Source organism: Pogona vitticeps, chromosome 1 (genome assembly GCF_051106095.1).
Source record: "Pogona vitticeps strain Pit_001003342236 chromosome 1, PviZW2.1, whole genome shotgun sequence".
Lineage (NCBI taxonomy): Eukaryota > Metazoa > Chordata > Lepidosauria > Squamata > Agamidae > Pogona > Pogona vitticeps.
In genome coordinates, this window is record NC_135783.1 from 283,625,679 (window position 1) to 283,636,116 (window position 10,438).

Consider the following 10,438-nt stretch of genomic DNA (forward strand, 5'->3'; position numbering starts at 1 on the left):
CAAATACATTTTCTGCAGAGTGATTCTATAACCTTAGATCTGCAGAGCTGGAAGGGATCTTATGGATCATCGACTCTAGCCCTTGTTAGGGAAGCACAATGGAGAATCAAACAAATAATTAAGGTGGCCTGATGCTGTAATGTGCTCAATGTACTGTGCATTCTTTTTACTTTAATTCAGGTAACATATCTTCTGCACTATTCTTCCAGGAGGATGTCCTCTGTGTGTGTGTGTGTGCGTGCGTGCGTGCGTGCGTGAGTGCGTGCGTGCATGTGCATGAGTGAACTACACACAGGCACTCCTGTAAACAGCATGAACACTAGAAAAACATTTGAACATTTTATGCTAGGTAAAAATATTTTACTTAGTACTAGATATCATCGTTGTTGCTTTTATTAAGTGACATTAATATTGCATTATATCAAATAAAATCAGAATTCTTGTTAGAAGTAAAACCAACTTAACTGAGGCTATTCTAATTTGGATTTATCATAGGGAGAGAGAAAAGACAGTAATGGTAGAAAATTCTGAAGCCAATAGGAAAAGAGGGAAACCAAACATGCAGTGGATTGACTCATCAAAGGAAGCCTTAGCTTTGCATTTACAAGATTTGAGCTAGGCTGTTGATGATAGGACCATCTGGAAATCACTAATTCATAGTATCACTTTAGGCCAAGAATGACTTGATGACACATGCAAAACCAAAAATATTTTCAAAGAACTGCAGAAATATGGTACATTTAAATGCACATCCTAAAAACCATGATATTGCTTTTTCACAGAAATACAGCCATTTATTTTCTGCCTTGAGCATGTAGGGAATCAGTGCTCCCCCATATGTTGCTAGGCTCGAATTCCCACCAGGTAGCAAGGCCAATGATCAGCCCTTGTTGTCTAGAATTGTTGTCTAATACCATATGGAAGACCACAAGCTTTCCAAGCCTGATGTAGCCAGTTTATAATTCCTGCATTCATTGCTAGTTTTAGCTTTCACACGCTCATAACTCTTTTCTTAAGATATAGGTATATACTTTACAATATATTCTATTTATATACTTATATATTTTAAGTCTTTTAGGACAATTGAAGTTACTTTAAACATATTGCATTTGATGAAGTGGGCTGAAACAAGTAAAATTTTATGATCTTTAAGGTGCCCTGACAATCTTTGTTGGTTTTTCTTCTCACAAACTAACTTCACTACCCCCTTGGCATTTTTGTGTGGTGAAAAATACAAAAGGACATGACTAATGAAAACATGGTATCTTTACACAATGAGCCAGGTCCTGTGTGGAACTCATATCCTGGTCTTATAGAATCTCACTGTGAGGAAAAGTAATCTTCCCACTCTTTACAAACAATGGCGTTTAAAAAAGAGCTCACTTTAGATATATACCAAAAATTTAAATTTTCTCCCTCCGTGTTAAGCTATTCTTTCTTTTTCTCTTTTAAATAAACTGCACAGATTTTTAGAGGACTAAAAATGCAAAAAGATAATAAAAAAAGAAGGAAAAGATTAAATGAGAATAAATTTGATACCTTCCAATTATAATTTCACAGAATAAAAATACTCTGCAATGGTCAGGTGTACCTAACATCTAGAGATCCTGCTTCACCACAGGCCAGAGAATGGACTTGCATTTTGTTGTTTATGTGTTTTATTGGCTCACTACATGATTAGTATTTCTTTCATGTGTGCAAGTGCAGAGTTTTGAAAAGTTACTTTTATGGAATGCAGTTCTTAGAAGCCCAGTCTACCTAGGACCAAAAAACTTTGGGAATTATGATTTTTCTAAGCTCCCTCTCCTCCCCATCTCTATAATATAGAAGCATGAAAGACAAGATGGTTCGACATCAGAAGATTTAGCTCTAAAAATCTCTAAGAGTTATTTGGCAACTCCTGAGTTTTATAAATAACCACTTAAAGACAGTGCATCATCCAAGTGCTTTACAACTCATATTGTATTTTAAGCTATTATATCTCATCACCTATTCCGGCACTGGAGCATATATATTTCATTCTCAAAATGGGAATTAACTCCCCCTCCCCAATTTGTGTTTGAATAGATATACAATAGGTTTGGGACCTACCTCAATGATAGATGGATTTGCTTCCTACAGATTTATTTGCACCAATATAAAGATTCATATGTCAATACCTGAGGATGTTTCTTTGACTGCTTTGTGTCAAAGAGGCAGGCAGGCAAAGAAGCCGTTTCCTCAACCCACAGATGTGTTTCTGAGAGCTCATTCATGTGCCTAACTGACTGTGACCATTGCCCCCACTTCAGACGGTGCAGAAGGAAAACCACACAGGCTTGAGGCTTTAACTCTTTAGTGCTTAACTGAAGAATTACAGAAACTAGACTTAATATAGTCTTTTAGCATAAATTTTGCTTACCTTTATTTAATATCAATTCATAAGCCTGAAGAGATCTGAAGACTGAATAACTCAGTTCATTATTTGAAATGCAAGGTTTGGAGAATTATTCTCATAGCTTCTAATTTGTACTGTATGATAATATTAGAAAATATTAGACTGCTGTAAACAACAGTCTCTAGATATACCCCTAGACAGTGTTGAATACTGAGTGGGAGTGTGCATAAAATGTTTTAAATTTAACTCCATTAAAGATTAACATTGCCTACTGATGACATCATCAGCATTTATCGTGTGCATTTCTGCCACCACGATTTCAGCTGATACTGTTTAAAGCCGAAGCAGATGTGGCTATCCAGAGTAATGCTTGTGACCCATTTCATGACTGCTAATATCTGTACATGGAAAACAGCACAGCCCTCTTCATCACCTTGCCCAAGACCAGTTGCTCATTATGTACTGGCAAACCTAGTGCCTTCAACAGAATTCTGCAGCCTAACAAATCTCTGATCTGTGTGTACCTGAAAAACAAATTGTACACAAACATGTGTTGATTGCATTCATGCTTCCTAATCTTTTCTGTACATGATACATCTTAGGGCCAATCAGTATGATATGTGTAGCTCTTTCTTTTCTTTCTTTTCTTTTTTAAGAGAAGATGCTCCCTCACGGTAACAAAATTGCTATTTTCCCTAGCACATGATTTCCTTTCCTACATGTCTTGAATTTAGCATGATTTGTTGAGCTACATAGTCTGATCTATTATTGATTGATTCATCTTTTTTATGATCACTGACCAGCAGATGTATTCAAATATTAGTATAACACAAAAATACAATTACAAATATACAAACTATTGCAATATGATTAAATTTTATAGAATCTCCACAGTTTCACAGGACTGAGGAGATCAATAAATCAATTCATTAAATTTTGTACTGCCTCCAGTCTCATCATACTGTGTAGTGTGGCATATAACGTATATGGTGGCCAATACATGCTGTTACTCAACATCTGGCATTGCTTTAATTGGTGCGAGGAGGGAACAGGGACACTTCATTCCTGCCACACAAAACTTCACCACTGCTTTAGTTATATCAGATTTCTTCTCAGAAAGTAAGAGCGCAACATAAAATTCTTTGGACCTCCCTTGAAATTGTTGCAATATGGGCTGGAGGAGAGCCTTCCAAATATCTCAATAGAAGGAGCACTTTAAGAGGACACGATCAGCAGTTTTGACCTCCACCTCATTGCAAGGGCACACATGATTAGTGACTGGCAAACCCTGATCTCTCCCGTCTAGTAGTCTAGACCAGGGGTCTCAAAACTTTTCACTATTTAAGGCCACATCATATATTTTAAACATTTTCAAGGGCCAAAGGAGGGAAGATGGACCCAAGCAATCCCCCACCCCCATTGTCATTGCAAAGACAGCAGGGGTGGGGGATTGCTTCTGTCAGGCCCAGATGGGGATAGGAAGAGGAGCAAAGCCTGATAGAAGTGATTCCCCTCTGTTTTTGCAAAGGGTGGGGGAATTGCTAGACTCCCCCTTCCCTCCTCTTCCTATGCCCGGGCTTGATAAAAAGGAAAGGTGGACTGGATGTGGCCTGCGGGCTGTAGTTTGGAGACCCCTGGTTTTGATGGAAGTACATTCAACCTAGCTGATATAAAAGCTTTCCTAAATTTGGGGGTTGTTACTTTGAATAGAAAATTGGGCATTCTAAATACAGTATTCCTAAATACACTAAGTATGTCCAGCACCGCTAAATGTTCTTGGAGCTCGACATCCCAGATCCTGTTTTTGATGGCTGCCTTGGCATTAGCTGTTAGGATTTTGTTCTTTTGGTGAACAGGGAGTTAAATTTTAATATTGTAATGAAGTGCAGAATCAGGTATCTAAAGTAAAAGCCAATGTAATGACTTACAACAGTGGTCCCCAAACTTGGGCCTCCAGATGTTCTTGGACTTCAACTCCCAGAAATCCTGGCCAGCAGAGGTGGTGATGAAGGCTTCTGGGAGTTGTAGTCCAAGAACATCTGGAGGCCCAAGTTTGAGGACCACTGACTTACAGCATACAGGTGCAACAAGATGATGTAATGCTTGATTGTAAAGCAAGACCAGATGTAATGGTGAAATGTGATTGGTTGTTGTGTGTATAAAAGTAACTGAGACAGAACAGACCTTACCTTGTAGGCATCCTTCAGTCTTGAGAGACTATGGTTACGTGCTCTGTATGGAGGTCTTGGAACAGTGTTTTGTGTGGCTGAGAAGGCCAATTCGAGAGTGACAATCTCTTCCACATTGAAGACAAATACAATCTGTCCCCTTTCCAGCTCCCTGGTTTTGCTTGTTTCGGGACTGCCTCTTTGCCTCGGCCTGCTGTACAAGTATCTCTTCAAATTGGGAGAGGCCATGATGCACCTTACCACTCAGCAGTAAATCTGTTGGTCATTTACTTCTATGTTATTGCTCTGAATGTTACTATGCCAAATGTATCTTGCCTTGAATATATGTGTAGCCATAACCAATATACTATATTATAACCACTAAGAACTCTCTCATGTTGTTTTCTCCCCATGTCTAAGTCTCTTACTTTGGTAAGTTAAGTGGGAAGAATGGAAGCAGTCTGAAAGGAGGCTCTGTATAACTAGTGTCCTTTACTTTCAAGGCTTCTCTTTTAAACAGAGTGCTCTTGCCAAGCTTCACATTCAACCATACTCTAAGAAGTTTTCTTGAGGCTAGAGCCTCATTAAGCCTCTGGAGTTTTGGCGCCACACCAACATTAGCATGGCCCATTGCTAAGAGGGCACCTGGGGAGAAGCCCAACCTCAGTAATTCAGCAAATAGATTCCTCTTCCAAGTTGACTGGAAGATGTCTGCTAACATCAAGGGTGCCAAATGTGTTGGACCAAATATAATTTCAACCAGTAATTAAACATGTGGGCCAAAGCACATGCTTTGATGGAAACTAACCCTGCCTCCAATCTAGGAGGAGCATTCAAAACACAGAGAGGCACCACAAGGATCCCTCTCAAAAGCTTTGTACTATTTCGAAGGGCTGTACATTAGACTATGTGAACAATTGAGCCCCATAAAGCATCTGGGCTATAATTTTAGCTTTGAAGACTTGGCTTACTTACAGTACATATTGTCCACCCTTAGTGTAGAAGAACCTGAATATCGCAGTACTACATTTCTGTGCATTTGCTGTTACATGGTTCAAATGGGAGGACCACGACCCTGAGGAATGAAATATCATACCTAAATACTTGTAACAGGATACTTGCTCTGTGATTGGTCACTGGAGGCAAACATGGCCTTTATTTGGAAGTCTGATTTTTGCGGAGATGGAAAGAGGGTTAATCACAATGAACATATGTTCCCCTTAATAGGTAGCTGTGTTTTTTGCACCTACAAAAAGGCAGTGTTTGAATAAGCCCCCGAGTGGTTTTCCATCCCTTATGTGTAACAGAAACTGCTTACACTCAAAATGGGGGCTAATCCTTTTCTGAAGCAAAGAAGAATTTCTCTGTGCCTGCACAGGCAGGGAATATTTCTATTATCAGGTATAAGAAGATTGCAGTGTAGCACCTTCTCTTTGGGCTTTTCCAGCATACCAGATTGCTCTCTGAGATCCAGACCCAGTTACCTGTTTTGTCTTCATTTATAAAATGGATTGGCAACTAGAGAAGCCATTTGGAATCTATAATGAGTGAATGAAAAGGGATACTGTACTTATTTGAGAGAATGAGAGTTAGGGAGTTGAACTGGACCATATTTACAAATTTCAATGTACAACAGGATTGAATAGAAACTATGGATTCTTAGCATGCTATTTATTAATACGTTATCTTTATCTAAAGTCTTGTGTATCATTATTTCCAAAAAGTTCTTTTCCGTTACATAACTCTAACCTTAACACAACATCCTGAAATAATTTCAGCTACGCTTATATATAAACTTGTGTCCTAACTATTATGCTCCATATGTTTTAGGAAGTGGATTGTAATCTAGAAATAGTTACTCTGGTGTATATCTCTTAGCCTTTAAGGTGTCACCAATTTTTAGTTTTAGTTTTTTTGTTTTGTTTTGCTTTTGTCATACATGAATGCTGATTGTATATCAGTATGATACAGTAAGAACTGAACACATATCACAGAGATAACAGAGCTGCCCTAGGTCCTTTTACGGAGAAAGAAAGAGAAAGAGAAAGAAAGAGAGAGAAAGAAAGAGAGAGAGAAAGAGAGAAAGAAAATAGTCTGTCATGTATAGGGGCATCTTGAACCGATATAACTTATTTATCTGTTAGGAAGCAATGTATGCTCAAAACAATAATCTCTAGTATTTGAGTGTGAAAAGCAGCCTTTTGTTCAAAACATATAGACAATCACTGTGCACGTATGTTTTTTCTACACTATTATATGGTGTAATTTGAAAATGCATGTGTTGCTGTTGCTGTTCTTGTTGTCATCATCATTTTTCTTGGCAGGCTGCTAGAAGTACAGTGGTCTATACAAATCTCAGGAAAATATTCAAGCACACTGTATATAATGGGAAGCTCAAGGCCATGCTACATTTTTCATTGTTTAATGGAATTAATAGCTGCATAATTGAAAGCATGCTAATCCTCAGTTGACCTGCCTCTACGATTCAGTGGTGGCATTCCTCATTTGGCTTAAACAGGAGGGAGGAAGACTCCCATTTGGGAAAGGATAAATTGATTTTGCTCAATCTGCTGATGATCAGCAGATCTTAATGAATGATAGCCTCAAGTAACCTCATTATATGGAACTCGGATGGATCAGCAGGGGGGAAATGCATACTTTTCAGAGGAAAAGAAATTGCTTTCTGCTTCAATGAGTCAATTTTAGAAATTCTCTTTGGATCTTCCAGTATTGAGATAAAGAATCACTCCTGGCATTCTCTTTGCCTAAGTGGATCTTCAGAAACAGACATGCTTGTTTCTCATGTTTTCTTTCTTTCTTTTTTCTTTTTAATAAGTAATTTTGTTTGACTAATGCGACTTCCTGCACAAAAGACCAGAAATGTACATATTTCCCTTGTGTTCACCTACACCCTGCTGAGATGTAAGCTGGATTGATCTCAGGGCAGTAGTAAACCACATTGAACTCAAGGGGACTTATCTCAGACTAGGCACATACAAGATTGCAGTGTCATGTGCACCGAAATATAGGACATGATCCAGAACTCAAAGGCCATGAGACTGTGGTGTACTTGCACTGGACTACTCTGCTTCTGCCAGAATGGGCATTTCCCCCTCTCCTACTGCCCCTCTTGTGAACCCTAAAAACCTGCTCCACTTTCTAGTGCCATGGAGGGTTGGAACAGTGGAAAGAAGAAGGAAAAACATTCTGTTCTTTGGGTGCTGAATATGGAATGTGGATCTATGCCTTTGGTTTTTGGCCCGAGATCTGAGTCCCAAGCATTCTTGCTTGCTTGTTGATTGATTGACTGGTTCCTTTAGCCCTACCCTTGCCCTAAAAACAGTGCCAAAGACAGTCAGCAAACAGCACTAGAAGAGATTAATATATACAGTCAGGCCTATGATCCCTCCAATCACATAATGATGTAATCATGGATAGGTTTGCCTTGGACACATTTGATCCTTCCCTGATTCAAGAAGCTAAGCAGGTTCAATCTTGGTTAGCACTTAGATGAAAGACCACCAGGAAATAAGCTAGGAAAGAATCCTGCCTGAATGTTCTGAAGGGCTGCTACCAGTTAGCATTGGCAAAGTATTGGGCAAGAAATACCACTGGCCAGACTCTGTAAGAGGCAATTTACTTTGTTCTTGCATTCTGCCGTTGCACACTATTACATATTACTACATCAGACTGCTGCCAGTGCTGGCAGACTGCCAAGCCCCTTGAACCACAAGGCAGGGTGGGGAGTCAGAGTATCACTTTTCTGTTTTTGCTAAGAGTTTAAGATGGAGCTATATTTTTTACTGGTAGATAGGAGATGGGTAGACTAGGATACTTGTTTATGAGATTTCTGTCTTGCCTGCCTGACTTTGAGTACTAGCCATTTGAATTGGATTCAGAGATGGAAATGGCACAATTTTATTCCAAGTATCAACAAACCCATAAGGCAGATGCAGAAGGTGTTTTTTTGTTGTTATGTGCAGTCATGTCACCTCCGACTTATAGTGACCCTATAAATGAGCAGTCCCCAAAATGTTCTGTCCTCCACTGCCCTGCTCACCTCTGGCAAACTCAAGCCTCTGACTTCCTTTACAGAGTCAATCTATTTCATATTTGCTCTTTCTCTTTTCCTACTGCTTCCAACCTTTCCCAGCATTATTGTCTTTTTGAGTGAATTTTGCCTTCTCATGAAGTGTCCAAATTAGGACAGCCTTAGTTTAATTATTTCTGAATGCAGAGATAGGTCAACCTTGATTTACTCTAGGACTCACTTGTTTGTCCTTCTGGCAGTTCAGGGTATCTGCAAAGCACCCTTCCAGCACTGTATTTCAAACTAATCATTTTTTTCCTTGTCAGCATTCTTAGTTGTCCAGCTTTCATATCCATACACGAGGACTAGAAATATAAGAGTGTGGATGATTTTGGTATTGGTCTCCATTGACACACTTGATGATCTTTTATTTATTTATTTATTTATTTATTTATTTATTTATTTATTTATTTATTTATTTATTTGCCGCCCATTTAGACATAGTCTACTCTGGGCGGATCACAAGATATACAATAAAAACAATTTAAAATATACACAGTTTTACATAAATAAAAACAAAGCAATATAAAATATAAACCATAAGTTTACAATTTTAACAATTAATTAATTTAAAGTAAACAGTTCCAAGATGGCGTAGATCAAAAGAAAAAAAAAATAAGAAATAAGAGTCACTTAGTTGACTGAAGGGAAGGCCTTCTTGAATAGCCAAGTTTTCAACTGGCTTTTGAAAGTTTTTATAGTTCCTTCATCACTGCCTTTCCTAGTCTCAGCTATCTTCTGATTTTCTTGGTCACAGTTTGCACTAAGATTGATGACTGGACCAAAATATACAAGACATTTAACTAGTTCAATTTCTTCATTGTCAATAACACATCAAGTGTGCAGTTCTTTTGTAGTCAAGATTTTTGTATTGTTCACATTCAACTTCAGTCCTGCTTTGGCTATCCTCTTTTACTTTCCATTAAAATTGTTTCAAATAATTGCTGCTTTTTTCCAGTAAGATGGTGTCATGTGGGTATCTTTGATTATTGTTTATTTCACCAATTTTCGCTCCTCCACAGAATCTAGTCTGGCTTTCTGGATGATATATTTTGTGTAAAGATTGAATAGATAAGGGAAAAATTGTATCCTTTTCTGTCACTTTTGCATTTAGAAAACCATTCTCCCTCTCTCTTTTCGTATTCTATCCTAACAGTAGCCTCTTGTCCACATTGTCCTGCATCAGGACAATCAAGTGCAGAGGCACACCTGTTTATTTCAGAACAAACTATTGTTTCTCATGATCCACAAAGGCAACAGCATTGCTGTAGTCTATAAAGCACAGAATAATCCTCTGAAATTCTTTGGTGAGCGCCACTAGAGAGCAAATATTTGCAATCTGGTTTCAAGTGCCTCTTCTTTTTTGAAATCCAGCTAGAAAATCAGGCATTTCTTGCTCCATATAAGGTATAAATCTTTGTTGCAACACCTTGAGCATCACTTTGCATGCATGGGAAATTAAAGCAATGTTCCTGTAATTACTGCACTTCTGGGCATTTCCTTTCTTGGGAACTAGAATGGATAATGAACATTTCCAGTTCGTGGCCCATTGTTTTGTTTTCCATATTTGTTGATATTGTCTTCTCAGAATTTTGACAGATTCAGTCTCTGTGTCTTGAAATAGTTCTATCAGTGTTGTATCTACTCTTGTGATTTATTTCTCCCCAGTGTTTTCAAAGCAACTTTTGCTTCAGTTTCTAGAACTTCATGTTCTTCATAATAGGATTCCTCTTCAAAGGAGTCGACCATCCTTTTATCTCTTCTGAAGGTCTTCAGTATACTGCTTCTACCTTCTCTTCATTT